Raw genomic sequence first — 13,281 nt, forward strand, 5'->3', positions numbered from 1 at the left:
CACGATATTTGTACTGCTTGCGTGCGCGCCACAGATAACAGAGCGCCTTAAAGGATCTAATTCAATATCCCTGTGGTTTCCTGTATTATGTAAGACACTCCTCTTCAAAATAAAACGTTTAAGTTACATTCTCCAGTTCAACCTTGTGAGGACTTTAGTGTGTTAGTTTAGTGTAATTCTTGGTCTTTGGACTGTAGGAGTATGGATGTTGTGTGTACTTGTTGACAGGGAGTTAGATGTTTACTTCATAACCTCACTGGAAAACTTTTGTACTTACAGTTTGATTGATTCCCGCTAGTTTGACTGTGTTGAGAGGGACAATTATAGATGGTGAAACTGAACCTGCTCAACATAGGTATAAACATGTCATGTAAGTCCAATGGCGATGCGTCTCCATCTGCTCTCATTGTACGAAATAGTAGCCAAAATACCCCCTGTGCCACGTCCTCCACAAGTGAAAGCTACAGTAGCAAGCTAATTGCTCAAGAGGTAGTTGCAAAGCTAGCTGCGAAAGAGGTAGTTGCGAAGTTAGTTGCACAACAATGACCAAGGAGGGAAGTTGCACTGCGCCCCTCAGCATTGTGGACGTGATGGACTCTACATGGAAGAGTAGCCGGTATCCTGTGCGGTTTTCATGTATTTGGGGAAGTGGCTTTAGCGTTCTTTCTGTTAGATGCTTTAGAAATCGCTGGCGCTGATTTCTTTTACCACACTCAAAACATGTAAATGAAAGTAACAAGGATGAGACTGGAGACTTTTCAAATTTGATTTGAATCAAACACTCTGGTGGGGAAACATTTAAGCAGAAGATAAGGGAATAATCAGAAATGCAGCAGAAAGTAGTGAATTAGTGGAAGCAACCAGCAGCATCAATACAACCAACTTCACTCACACCAAACTTTCTCAGTACCTGAATACTAACTGCTCAGACAACAGCACAGCAGCAGCTTGCTGTGTCCATCTGCCGTTTACATCTTCTCGCTAAGCTGACGATTCAGTGAACGGTCCCAGCAGAGAAAAGCTTTAGAGAACACCTCGTTCAGTGGACACAAAAGGCTTCGTCTCTGCTCACCCCTCGTCCACTCGCAGGGGAAAGAGGTCACACTAAAAGGCCTCACAAATCAGTGAATAACAAGCAAATTCTCAACCTATGGGTTTGTTGTGGGTAGTGAAGTTTGTGTCTTGTGGAGGGTTACTTTTGCTGTGTCAGATTCCTTAAGAGTTGAGATAGATTCATACATAACTGAGGGAGTTACAGACTCTAGGCAAACATTTAATAAACAGAGTTTACGTTAAGAGTTTGCGATATTTAAAGTTTATTCCTATGTCAGCATCAAAGGGTAAAACTAAACCTTTATATTTGTACCATACATGTAAAGCTGTATATGAGGCCCTGCTTGCCCTCTATCAGTAAAGTGTGCATGTTAATCTATAGCTGTAATATGCTGCTGTGAATACCACTCAGTAAATGACTGCTTTGTTGACAGGAGGCAGAGGAGACGCTCTTCATCCGTCGACAGCGGCTCCAGTCAGTTGGAGGCTTCTCTCTGCTGCTGCTTCACTGTCTGTCCCACGTCAAAATGAAAGACATGAGCTCTGACTCAAGTCCTCCTTTCCAGAGGCTTTTCTTCAAGGTAAAGTGGGAGTGTGCAAGGATCGGTCACGGTTTGGGGACATTTTGTTGCAGAAAGCAGAACTTTGCACTGTTAGTTTGATGTCTGTAAAAATGATGCCATTCATTTTAATTTTGTTCTGTGCTTTTGATATCACAGACACTGCAGGCTTGTTTAGGGGAGCTGTTTCAGGCCAGACTGGGTGTTCCCCCATCTGAACAGGAAGCCAATTTGTGTGTGTTGTGTCAGGACCAAGGGGCCCCTTCAGGAGGCTTAAAGCGGCCTCTTTCAGAGCTTTACAGGTTTCACAAACCAAGCAGAGGAGTGCTGTCTGAAGTAGTAAGAACACAATATGCCCTCTAACTATGATCTTTTGTTATTGTGTTGGAGATGGTCACACTTTTACCGTTATTTTTTACTTCTGTTGTTCATTGTTTTTGACAGTACTTTGCAAGAGTGCCAAGATGTTGTTAGGAGTTGAAGAGTAACCAGAGCCACCTTAGCTCCTGTTTGCTGTTGTCTGTCTTATTAACAGGAAGTTCAGGAGCTTCAGAAAAAGCATGCAGAAACATCTCTGCTGTCACATGTTGAAAGACTGCTGAGAGAACGAAGCTCTGAAACCACAGAAAGTTGCAAATACATTGGGTAAACCATTGTAGAGATGATGTAGAGACTTGAATACCTCCATATTAGTGTGCATGTTAAAATGTATGTTTTAAAATCCATTTAAGAAACCAAATATCTAAACAGATACAGACAACATTAATCATATTGCTGTTAAAAACAAGTTTCTGATCAGTTCAGGGTTGTCTCCAACTTCAAAAAACAGTTCCATAATAATGATGGACTTATTTTTAAGCTGATCACTGTTTTAGTGGAATTGATTTGTCAACACAAAAGGGGCATGCTTAACAAATTACATCAAATCAAATTACCTTATTTCTTTTCATAGTTTGTTGATTTTTTTTTTTGCCATATGTTCGGGCATTATTCTGACATTGATATAATTATTATAATCAGGGACTACAAAAACATTCGTGTTGTATTGTTTATTTTTTTTAAACAAAACAATTATATCATGTTATACTCGAAACAGCTTTCCCCTTGTACAAATCACACGTTACACGAGTTACTCAACCACAAGCATTGCATAAGAATGGGTTTCCTGGGATCAACTTATTGAAAAGAAGTACACAGACATACACATGTGTGCTACATGTTTGCACACAGACAGACATCTGTTTTTCATTAAGTGGTCCTTTGTTTGGAGGAGGGGAAGTTCATGGTAAAGAAACCTTTGCTGGGACTCCAACACATCGGCACCTTCATTGTTGCTTACTTCCAGAGACTCTGACCGCGATAACAATGATGAAGAGAATTATTCCACAGACGAGCGCGACGATATTTATAATCTTGGCCGTCCTTGACGCTTCCATGGCTGCAGTTGTATCTCCCTGGTCGTTTGCACTTTGTGCCTTTACAAAGCAAGTGTTAAAAAAAAGTTTAAATTTACTTACAGACATTTTTTTTTTAATGGTGTAAAAATGGAAAACAGAAACAATAAGTTTTTGATTTCAGGGCGTGTCTTAGAATTCAAAAGTAAAAAGCAGCAAAATAGTTTGAAGCTTATAAAAAGTAACCTACCTTGCAGGAGCAGATAATGGCTGCAATCCCCAGAGGAAGACAACAGCATAAAGTGTTAAAGATGGACCATCCCAAGTAGGATGGAGCCACAGCACGGGACTGGCCACTTTCCATACTGGCTCTCCGTCTCAGTTGAAGTGGACAGAAGTGATGCTGTGTTGGACACAGTCAGGATCCAATGGGTAGTCGGGCTCGCTGCCCGCACCCTTTTATTGTTCATGGGTGGAGTTTAAGGGGGTGTATAACACTAACAGCTAGTAACCACTTGACAGAAAAAACACCCTATTTAAGGACATTGGGGCTGTTTGGGCATCTTTCGTAACTCTAGCTGTAACGGCTGGTTTAAACAATACGTAAATGGAAACATCTGAAAGGCTTATTTATAACTTTGAAGACCTACTTTCACATTCAGTTTAACACCTATGGTAACTATGATGCACAACAATTTTATTTAACTTTACTTAGATGTTTTATTCATTAATAGTTATTCACACACTACTGTCTCTGGCAAATTATGATGTACTCGAAACAACTTTCCCCTTGTACAAATCACATACGTTATTTGGAATTACTCCACCACAAGCATTGCATAAGAATGGGTTTCCTGAGATCAACTTATTGAAAAGAAGTACACAGACAGACACGTGTGTGCTACATGTTTGCACACAGACAGACTTCTGTTTTTCATTAAGTGGTCCTTTGTTTGGAGGAGGGGAAGTTCATGGTAAAGAAACCTTTGCTGAGACTCCAACACAGCAGGCAGTGTTACTTCCAGAGGCTCTGAGTGTGATAATGATGATGAGAATTATTCCACAGACGAGCACGATATTTACAATCTTGGCCGACCAATCTCTGGCAGAACAACCACTGCTGGGTGATGGAAAACGCATCACAAACTGGGCGCCGCTTGTGATTTTTTCTGCGAAAGTCGTACCAGAGACCCAGTCCATAAATTTGCAAATGCAGAAGTTCATTTTATTCAAATGTCTTGTGGATTTAACTTGACAGCATTAATATCGTGGTCCTAAACGGTCTTCATGTGTAGACATGCTGTTTTTAATGATACAGCACCGTTTTATAATTTATTATAAATGTATTATAATTATTTCTCTGACCCCCAGGGACCCCACTTTGAGAACCACTGCTTTAAAGTAAGATGTGCCTGTGCAAGTATAGCTGAGTTTAAAAAATACAGTTAAATAGACACATTTTGACATTATTGTAGTTTTTGCGTTACATTAGTACACTGTAGTAAATTCAAACTCTCTTTGTTTCACATCAGGAACAATTTGCACAGAGCCTCCTGAATATTACATCACGTTACATAATATATTTAACGTAAAAGATCTAAATGCTGTCTGAAATATACTTAACTAGTCTCCACTTCAACATGACGCGTCTCCTGCAGATGTTCTGTAGGTAGATCATAGACTGTTTTAAAAGATGAACCTGGGTCATTTAATCCGAAGTGTTTGTTAACAATAGTTCCTTAACTTGCTTCCTGTTACTGGCAATCATATGTCAAATCTGAAAAGACAGAACAATGCAGTGATTATGATCACAGTCCACTATTGCCATGCCAGTCCTTCATTCGTTCAGAACCTGCGGTCTAACACATACATTTGCAGTTTCCTATTTTGCGGCAGTAAGACCACCCCTTTTATTTTTTTATTTCAAATTATTTCTCTCGTCATCATCATCATCAAATCATCATCATAGCTAGTGATTACACAACAACACAATTCCACAACCAGTTCCATTTAAGACCATTCTTTTATTAATTAAAGAACAGATTTTATCATTGCCAACAAGATTTGCATTAGTCTGTTGTGTTGATGGTTCACACCTCTTGCAGACAGCAGCAGCAGTTTGTTCAGCAGCTGCTGCCAACAAAACCACAGCGATCCATCAAACCCTCTGATGTTGCTGTGTGACCTAAATTCTGAATTGAACTGCATTTTACCTTGATTTTTGTACGTGAAACATCCTGTAAACTTTCCACTGCATGTAACACAATCAAATGTCAAACCAGAATGGAGCAACAGCACACATCAACACAATTCCACAACCTGTTCCACTTAAGTCGATTCTTTTATCAACAAAAGAACAGATGTTAACATTGTCAACAAGATACAGTAGATTTGAATTCAAGAACACAAACATTTTTGCAGTTTAATAATAATGTTGGACTTATTTTTAATCTGTTCACTGTTTTATTGGAATTGATTTGTCAGGAAAAAAAGGGAAAAGTTTAACAAATTACATCAAATCAAATTACCTAATTTTTTTTCATAGTTCGTTGATTTTTTTTTGCCATATCTTCGAGCATTGTTCTATAATTATTATAATCAGGGACTACAAAAAAATTCATGTTGTATTGTTTATTTTTTTGAAACAAAACAGTTGCATCATGATGTACTCGAAACAACTTTCCCCTTGTACAAATCACACGTTGTTTGGAATTATTCCACCACAAGCATTGCATAAGAATGGGTTTCCTGGGATCAACTTATTGAAAAGAAGTACACAGACATACACATGTGTGCTACATGTATGCACACAGACAGACTTCTGTTTTTCATTAAGTGGTCCTTTGTTTGGAGGAGGGGAAGATCATGGTAAAGAAACCTTTGCTGAGACTCCAACACATCAGGCACCTTCAGTGTTGCTTACTTTCATTGGTTTTGATTGCGACATAAATGCTGATGCAAATTATACCACAGACGAGCGACAGTATATTCAGAATCTTGGCCGTCCTTGATGAATCCGTGGCTGCAGTTGTATCTCCCTGGGTGTTTGCCTTTTCTGCCTTTTAAAAAGCAAGTGTTCAAAATAAGTTTCAATTTACTTACAGACATTTTTTTTAATGGTGTAAAAATGGAAAACAGAAACAATAAGTTTTTGATTTCAGGGTGTGTCTTAGAATTCAAAAGTAGAAAGCAGCAGATTGAAAATAGTTTGAAGCTTGTGAAAAGTGACCTACCTGACGGGAGTAGTAAAGGGCCGCAAGCCCCAGAGGCCAACAGCAGCATAAAGTGTTGAAGACGGACCATCCGAAGTAGGATGGAGCCACAGCACGGGACTGGCCACTTTCCATACTGGCTCTCTTTCTCAGTTGAAGTGGACAGAAGTGATGCTGTGTTGGCTACAGTCAGGATCCAATGGGTAGTGGGGCTCGCAACCTGCACCCTTTTATTTGTTCATGGGTGGAGTTTAAGGGGGTGTATAACACTAACAGCTAGTAACCACTTGACAGAAAAAATACCCTTTCGTAACTTTAGCTGTAACGGCTGGTTTAAAGAATACATAAAGGGAAACATCTGAAAGGCTTATTTATAACTTTGAATGTACTTTCACATTCAGTTTAACACCTGTGGTAACTGATAACACGTGTGTGATGCACAACAATTGTATTCAACAGAAACACTTTACCTAAGTATGTTATTCATTTATAGTTGTTAAATAAATAACCTTGTAAACATTTTTAGATTAGAACAAAGCTTCTTATATGTAACATTAAAAACAAAGTCTAATCTCCCCAAAACTCAACAAATAAAAGTTTGTGTTTTAAGATAGTATAAAAAGTATTTAATCCCCCAGTGAAACTTTACACCAGCCTGATGGGGATGTACTTCAACATATAACTGGGCACACAGAGATATTTAGAATAGACACATAGAATCTCCATATCAGCATAGAAAACACACTACATATCATAAAAGTCAACAACAGAGGGATAAAATCATTATAGTTCATCACAGGTTTTATGCTGATTTGGACATATAGTTCCGAATAGAATAGAATAGAATTAACTTTATTGTCACTATACCAAGCTACAATGAAAATTCCTAAGGCCTTCTCTCCTCTCCTGTGTAGTAAAGTAAATTGTACAATAATTAAACGGACAATCTCGAAGATTTCAGTTTCGTTCTGTTGGGCGCCACCTAATGATGATAAATGGTATGACAATTTAACCAGATGTCTACGGTTGGCTCCCTTTGTCACGGCTGTAACTCTTGATTTTTCTCGCTGACGGACGCTTTCCTTTTTAGACTGTTTGCCTTCATCTGAGCGTCGAATTTGTTTCCTTTTCTTTGGATTTTCACTTATTTTTGAAGTTGTATCTGTAGTCATCGACCTATTTTTGGTTGTTCAGCCATAGTAGATCACTGTTTAATCGCAACACTTGCAGAGACCGGAAAAGCAGCTGCTTAGCTCCGCCTACCCTCTCTGGCAGACCAACCACTGCTGGGTGATGGAAAACGCGTCACTAACTGGGCGCCGCTTTGGATTTTTTCCGCAAAGGTCACACCAGACACCCAGTCTGTAATAATACTATATACTGCACATGCAAAGGCTTTCATCAGTGGGCCATAGGCTCAATCACCATTGTGCTACCTCATTCAGCGATAGATAGTGACCTAACAGACATTTATTTAAATGAAAATCTTCAAGATTATTACTTTGAGATAATAAATGAAGCTATAACACTTTAAAAGTGAATGTAGATAGGTTAGCAGTTCAACAGCTTATACAAAATTTCACAACTTTAAAGTGACAGATGTGCCTGTGCAAGTTTAGCTGAGTTTAAAAAATACAGTTAAATAGACACATTTTGACATTATTGTAGTTTTTGCGTTACATTAGTACACTGTAGTAAATTCAAACTCTATTTGTTTCACATCAGGAACAATTTGCACAGAGCCTCCTGAATATTAAATCACATTACATTATATATTTATAAAGTAACGGAACTTCTTTGATCTAAATGCTGTCTGAAATGTACTTACTGTAACTAGTCTCCACTTCCAGCACCTTTTCACCACAACATGAAGCGTCTCCTGCAGATGTTCTGCAGGTAGATTGTCATCATCAGCATGCAAACTGATTCGTTATGGCGGGTCAGTTTTAATTGTATGAGGGGAACTGTGTCATTTAATCAGATGGGTTTGTTACACAAAATTCAAAGATTTTTACAGTTTGATAATAATGTTGGACTTATTTTTAATCTGTTCACTGTTTTTTAGGAATTGATTTGTCAAGACAAAAGGGGCAAGTTTAACAAATTACATCAAATCAAAGTTCCTAATTAGATAGTTGATTTTCTTCTTTTTGCCATATGTTCGAGCATTATTCTGACATTTATATAATTATTGTAATCAGGGAATACAAAAACATTCATGTTGTATTGTTTATTTTTTTTTAAACAAAACAGTCGTATCATGATATACTCGAGGCAACTTTCTCCTTTTACAAATTACATGTTATTTGGAATTATTCCACCACAAGCATTGCATAAGAATGGGTTTCCTGGGATCAACTTATTGAAAAGAAGTACACAGACATACACATGTGTGCTACATGTTTGCACACAGACAGACATCTGTTTTTCATTAAGTGGTCCTTTGTTTGGAGGAGGGGAAGTTCATGGTAAAGAAACCTTTGCTGGGACTCCAACACATCAGGCACCTTCAGTGTTGCTTACTTCCAAGGGCACTGAGTGCGATATATATGATGATGAGAATTATTCCACAGACGAGCGCGATGATATTTAGAATCTTGGCCGTCCTTGATGCATCCATGGCTGCAGTTGTATCTCCCTGGTCGTTTGCATTTTGTGCCTTTAAAAAGCAAGTGTTAAAAAAAGTTTCAATTTACTTACAGACTTTTTTTTTTTTTTTAATTGTACAATAGTGGAAAACAGAAAAAAAGTTTTTGATTTCAGGGCGTGTCTTAGAATTCAAAAGTAGAAAGCAGCAGATTAAAAATAGTTTGACGCTTGTAAAAAGTGACCTACCCGGCAGGAGCAGACAATGGCAGCAATCCCCAGAGGAAGACAACAGCATAATGTGTTAAAGATGGACCATCCCAAGTAGGATGGAGCCACAGCACGGGACTGGCCACTTTCCATACTGGCTCTCCGTCTCAGTTGAAGTGGACAGAAGTGATGCTGTGTTGGACACAGTCAGGATCCAATGGGTAGTGGGGCTTGCTGCCCGCACCCTTTTATTCTTTATGGGAGGAGTTTAAAGGGGTGTATAAGACTAACAGCTATATAAGTAACCATTTGAAAAAAAAAAAACCCTTTCAATGCATGACTGGAAATGGGGACTGTTTGGGAATCTTTCATAACTTTGGGTGTAACAGCCAGTTTAAACCATACATAAAGGGAAACATCTGAAAGGCTTATTTATAACTTTGAAATCCTGCTTTCACATTCAGTTTAACACCTATGGTTACTGATGACACATCTGTAATGCACAACAATTTTATTCAACTGAAGCACTTAGATGTGTTATTCATTTATAGTTGTTAAATAATTAACCTTCTAAACATCAAAAACAAAGAACAAGAACAAAGCTTCTTATATATTACATTAAAAACAAAGTCTAATCTCCCCAAAACTCAACAAATAAAAGTTTATGTTTTAAAATGGTATAAAAAGTATTTAATCCCCCAGTGAATCTTTACACCAGCCTGTTTCTATAGCTGAAGGTGATGTACTTCAACATATAACTGGGCACACACACACAGATTAGAATAGAATAGTGATTTCTTTATTTAGGACACTACATATAATAAAAGACAAATTCAACAACAGAGGGATAAAATCATTATAGTTCATTACAGGTTTTATGCTGATTTGGACATATAGGTCCGAATAGAATTAACTTTATTGTCACTATACCAAGCTACAATGAAAATTCGTATGGCTTTCTCTCCTCTCCTGTGTAGTAAATCGTACAATAATAAATGGAGCTATAAAAACTTTAAAAGTGAATGTCGATAGTTTTGGAGTACAATAGTTCTACAACATTTCACAACTTTAAAGTGACAGATGTGCCTGTGCAGTTTAATAATGATGTTGGACTTATTTTTAATCTGTTCACTGTTTTATTGGAATTGATTTGTCAGGAAAAAAAGGGAAAAGTTTAACAAATTACATCAAATCAAATTACCTAATTTTTTTTCATAGTTCGTTGATTTTTTTTTGCCATATCTTCGAGCATTGTTCTATAATTATTATAATCAGGGAATACAAAAACATTCATGTTGTATTGTTTATTTTTTTTTAAACAAAACAGTCGTATCATGATATACTCGAGGCAACTTTCTCCTTTTACAAATTACATGTTATTTGGAATTATTCCACCACAAGCATTGCATAAGAATGGGTTTCCTGGGATCAACTTATTGAAAAGAAGTACACAGACATACACATGTGTGCTACATGTTTGCACACAGACAGACATCTGTTTTTCATTAAGTGGTCCTTTGTTTGGAGGAGGGGAAGTTCATGGTAAAGAAACCTTTGCTGAGACTCCAACACATCAGGCACCTTCAGTGTTGCTTACTTCCAAGGGCACTGAGTGCGATATATATGATGATGAGAATTATTCCACAGACGAGCGCGATGATATTTAGAATCTTGGCCGTCCTTGATGCATCCATGGCTGCAGTTGTATCTCCCTGGTCGTTTGCATTTTGTGCCTTTAAAAAGCAAGTGTTAAAAAAAGTTTCAATTTACTTACAGACTTTTTTTTTTTTTTAATTGTACAATAGTGGAAAACAGAAAAAAAGTTTTTGATTTCAGGGCGTGTCTTAGAATTCAAAAGTAGAAAGCAGCAGATTAAAAATAGTTTGACGCTTGTAAAAAGTGACCTACCCGGCAGGAGCAGACAATGGCAGCAATCCCCAGAGGAAGACAACAGCATAATGTGTTAAAGATGGACCATCCCAAGTAGGATGGAGCCACAGCACGGGACTGGCCACTTTCCATACTGGCTCTCCGTCTCAGTTGAAGTGGACAGAAGTGATGCTGTGTTGGACACAGCCAGGATCCAATGGGTAGTGGGGCTTGCTACCCGCACCCTTTTATTCTTTATGGGAGGAGTTTAAAGGGGTGTATAAGACTAACAGCTATATAAGTAACCATTTGAAAAAAAAAAAACCCTTTCAATACATGACTGGAAATGGGGACTGTTTGGGAATCTTTCATAACTTTGGGTGTAACGGCCAGTTTAAACCATACATAAAGGGAAACATCTGAAAGGCTTATTTATAACTTTGAAATCCTGCTTTCACATTCAGTTTAACACCTATGGTTACTGATGACACATCTGTAATGCACAACAATTTTATTCAACTGAAGCACTTAGATGTGTTATTCATTTATAGTTGTTAAATAATTAACCTTCTAAACATCAAAAACAAAGAACAAGAACAAAGCTTCTTATATATTACATTAAAAACAAAGTCTAATCTCCCCAAAACTCAACAAATAAAAGTTTATGTTTTAAAATGGTATAAAAAGTATTTAATCCCCCAGTGAATCTTTACACCAGCCTGTTTCTATAGCTGAAGGTGATGTACTTCAACATATAACTGGGCACACACACACAGATTAGAATAGAATAGTGATTTCTTTATTTAGGACACTACATATAATAAAAGACAAATTCAACAACAGAGGGATAAAATCATTATAGTTCATTACAGGTTTTATGCTGATTTGGACATATAGGTCCGAATAGAATTAACTTTATTGTCACTATACCAAGCTACAATGAAAATTCGTATGGCTTTCTCTCCTCTCCTGTGTAGTAAATCGTACAATATTTAAGATAATAAATGGAGCTATAAAAACTTTAAAAGTGAATGTCGATAGTTTTGGAGTACAATAGTTCTACAACATTTCACAACTTTAAAGTGACAGATGTGCCTGTGCAAGTTTAGCTGAGTTAAAAAAAATACAGTTAAATCCACACATTTTGACATTATTGTAGTTTTTGCCCCCTACACGAATCACCACCTTAATGTGGTGGAGGGCGTTGCGGGTCCCTGTGAACCTGGGAGCTGTGTTGTCAGGGGCACTAGCCCCTGGTAGGGTCTCCCAAGGCAAATTGGTCCCAGGGGAGGGACCAGACGAAGAGCGGTTCAAAAAACTCCTGTGAAGAGGCAACTACGTATTACAGCTACCTCGCCCGGATCATGGAGACCAGGGCTGCCCCCTGGAGCCAGACCTGGGTGGGATGCTCGATGGCGACCGTGTATTGGCTGGGTTTTGGCCCATGGGGCCTGGCTGGGCTCAGCCCAAATGAGAGACGTGGAGCCGCCGCCTTGTAGGCCCACCACCTGCAGGGACAGGCATAGGGGCCGGGTGTGTTGCAAACCGGGCGGCAGGCAAAGGTGGGGGCCTCGGCGTGCTGATCCCCAGCAGCGTAGACTGGTTTTTGGTATGTGGACTGTCACCTCTCTGACGGGGAAGGAACCGGAGCTGGTGCGGGAGGTGGAGCATTACCAACTAGATATAGTTGGGCTCACATCCATGCACAGCTCTAGTTCTGGAACCAATCTCCTGGAGAAGGGCTGGGCTATCTCCTTTTCCAGAGTTGCCCAGGGTGAGAGGCACCGGGCGGGTGTGGGGATACTCACAAGCCCCCGGCTGAGCGCCACTGTGTTGGAGTTTTCTCTGGTGAACGAGAGGGTCGCCTCTCTGTGGCTGCAAGTCGGAGAGGAAGGCTCTGGCTGTGGTTTGTGTGTATGCACCATACAGCAGTTCAGAGTATGCAGCCTTCTTGGAGTCACTGGGCGGGGTCCTGGAAGGGGTCCCGTCTGGGGACTCCATAGTTCTACTTGGGGACTTTAACGCTTGTTTAGATGATGGAGAAACCTGGAGGGGGGTGATTGGGAGGAACAGCCTGCCTGATCTGAACCCGAGTGGCGATAATAAACACCATGTTCAAACATAGGGTTGTTCATAAGTATACCTGATACCAGAACACCCTAGGCCATTGATCAATGATCAACTTTGGGATCATATCGTGTAGTGAGGGTGAACTGGGAACGTATGGTAGAGGCCCCTGTCCCATGGTCTTCAACTCCCACCTCCGGAAGAATTTTTCTTGCATCCCAAGGGAGGTTGGGGACATGGAATCCGAATGGACCGTGTTCAAAGCCTCCATTGTGGAAGTGGATACAAGAAGTTGTGGCCAGAAGGCTGTCGGTGCCTGTCATGGCGGCA

The 13,281-nt window shown here is 39.3% G+C and overlaps 2 long non-coding RNA genes across 2 annotated transcripts; both read right to left on the bottom strand.

Annotated features, from left to right (window-relative positions):
* Positions 1 to 5,011: 5,011 nt before the first annotated feature.
* On the bottom strand, positions 5,012 to 6,502 carry LOC138597215 (uncharacterized). The gene is made up of 2 exons (XR_011308599.1): positions 6,241 to 6,502; positions 5,012 to 6,066 (listed from the first exon to the last, which is right to left on the bottom strand). It is a non-coding gene; the product is annotated as an uncharacterized lncRNA (long non-coding RNA).
* A 3,802-nt stretch (positions 6,503 to 10,304) lies between these two features.
* Positions 10,305 to 11,085, bottom strand: LOC138597454 (uncharacterized). The gene is made up of 2 exons (XR_011308603.1): positions 10,924 to 11,085; positions 10,305 to 10,748 (listed from the first exon to the last, which is right to left on the bottom strand). It is a non-coding gene; the product is annotated as an uncharacterized lncRNA (long non-coding RNA).
* Between the last annotated feature and the right edge of the window lie 2,196 nt (positions 11,086 to 13,281).

The sequence above is a fragment of the Semicossyphus pulcher genome, unplaced genomic scaffold (assembly GCF_022749685.1).
Source record: "Semicossyphus pulcher isolate SPU_LCO1_2020_fin unplaced genomic scaffold, fSemPul1.0.p SCAF_19, whole genome shotgun sequence".
Classification (NCBI taxonomy): domain Eukaryota; kingdom Metazoa; phylum Chordata; class Actinopteri; order Labriformes; family Labridae; genus Semicossyphus; species Semicossyphus pulcher.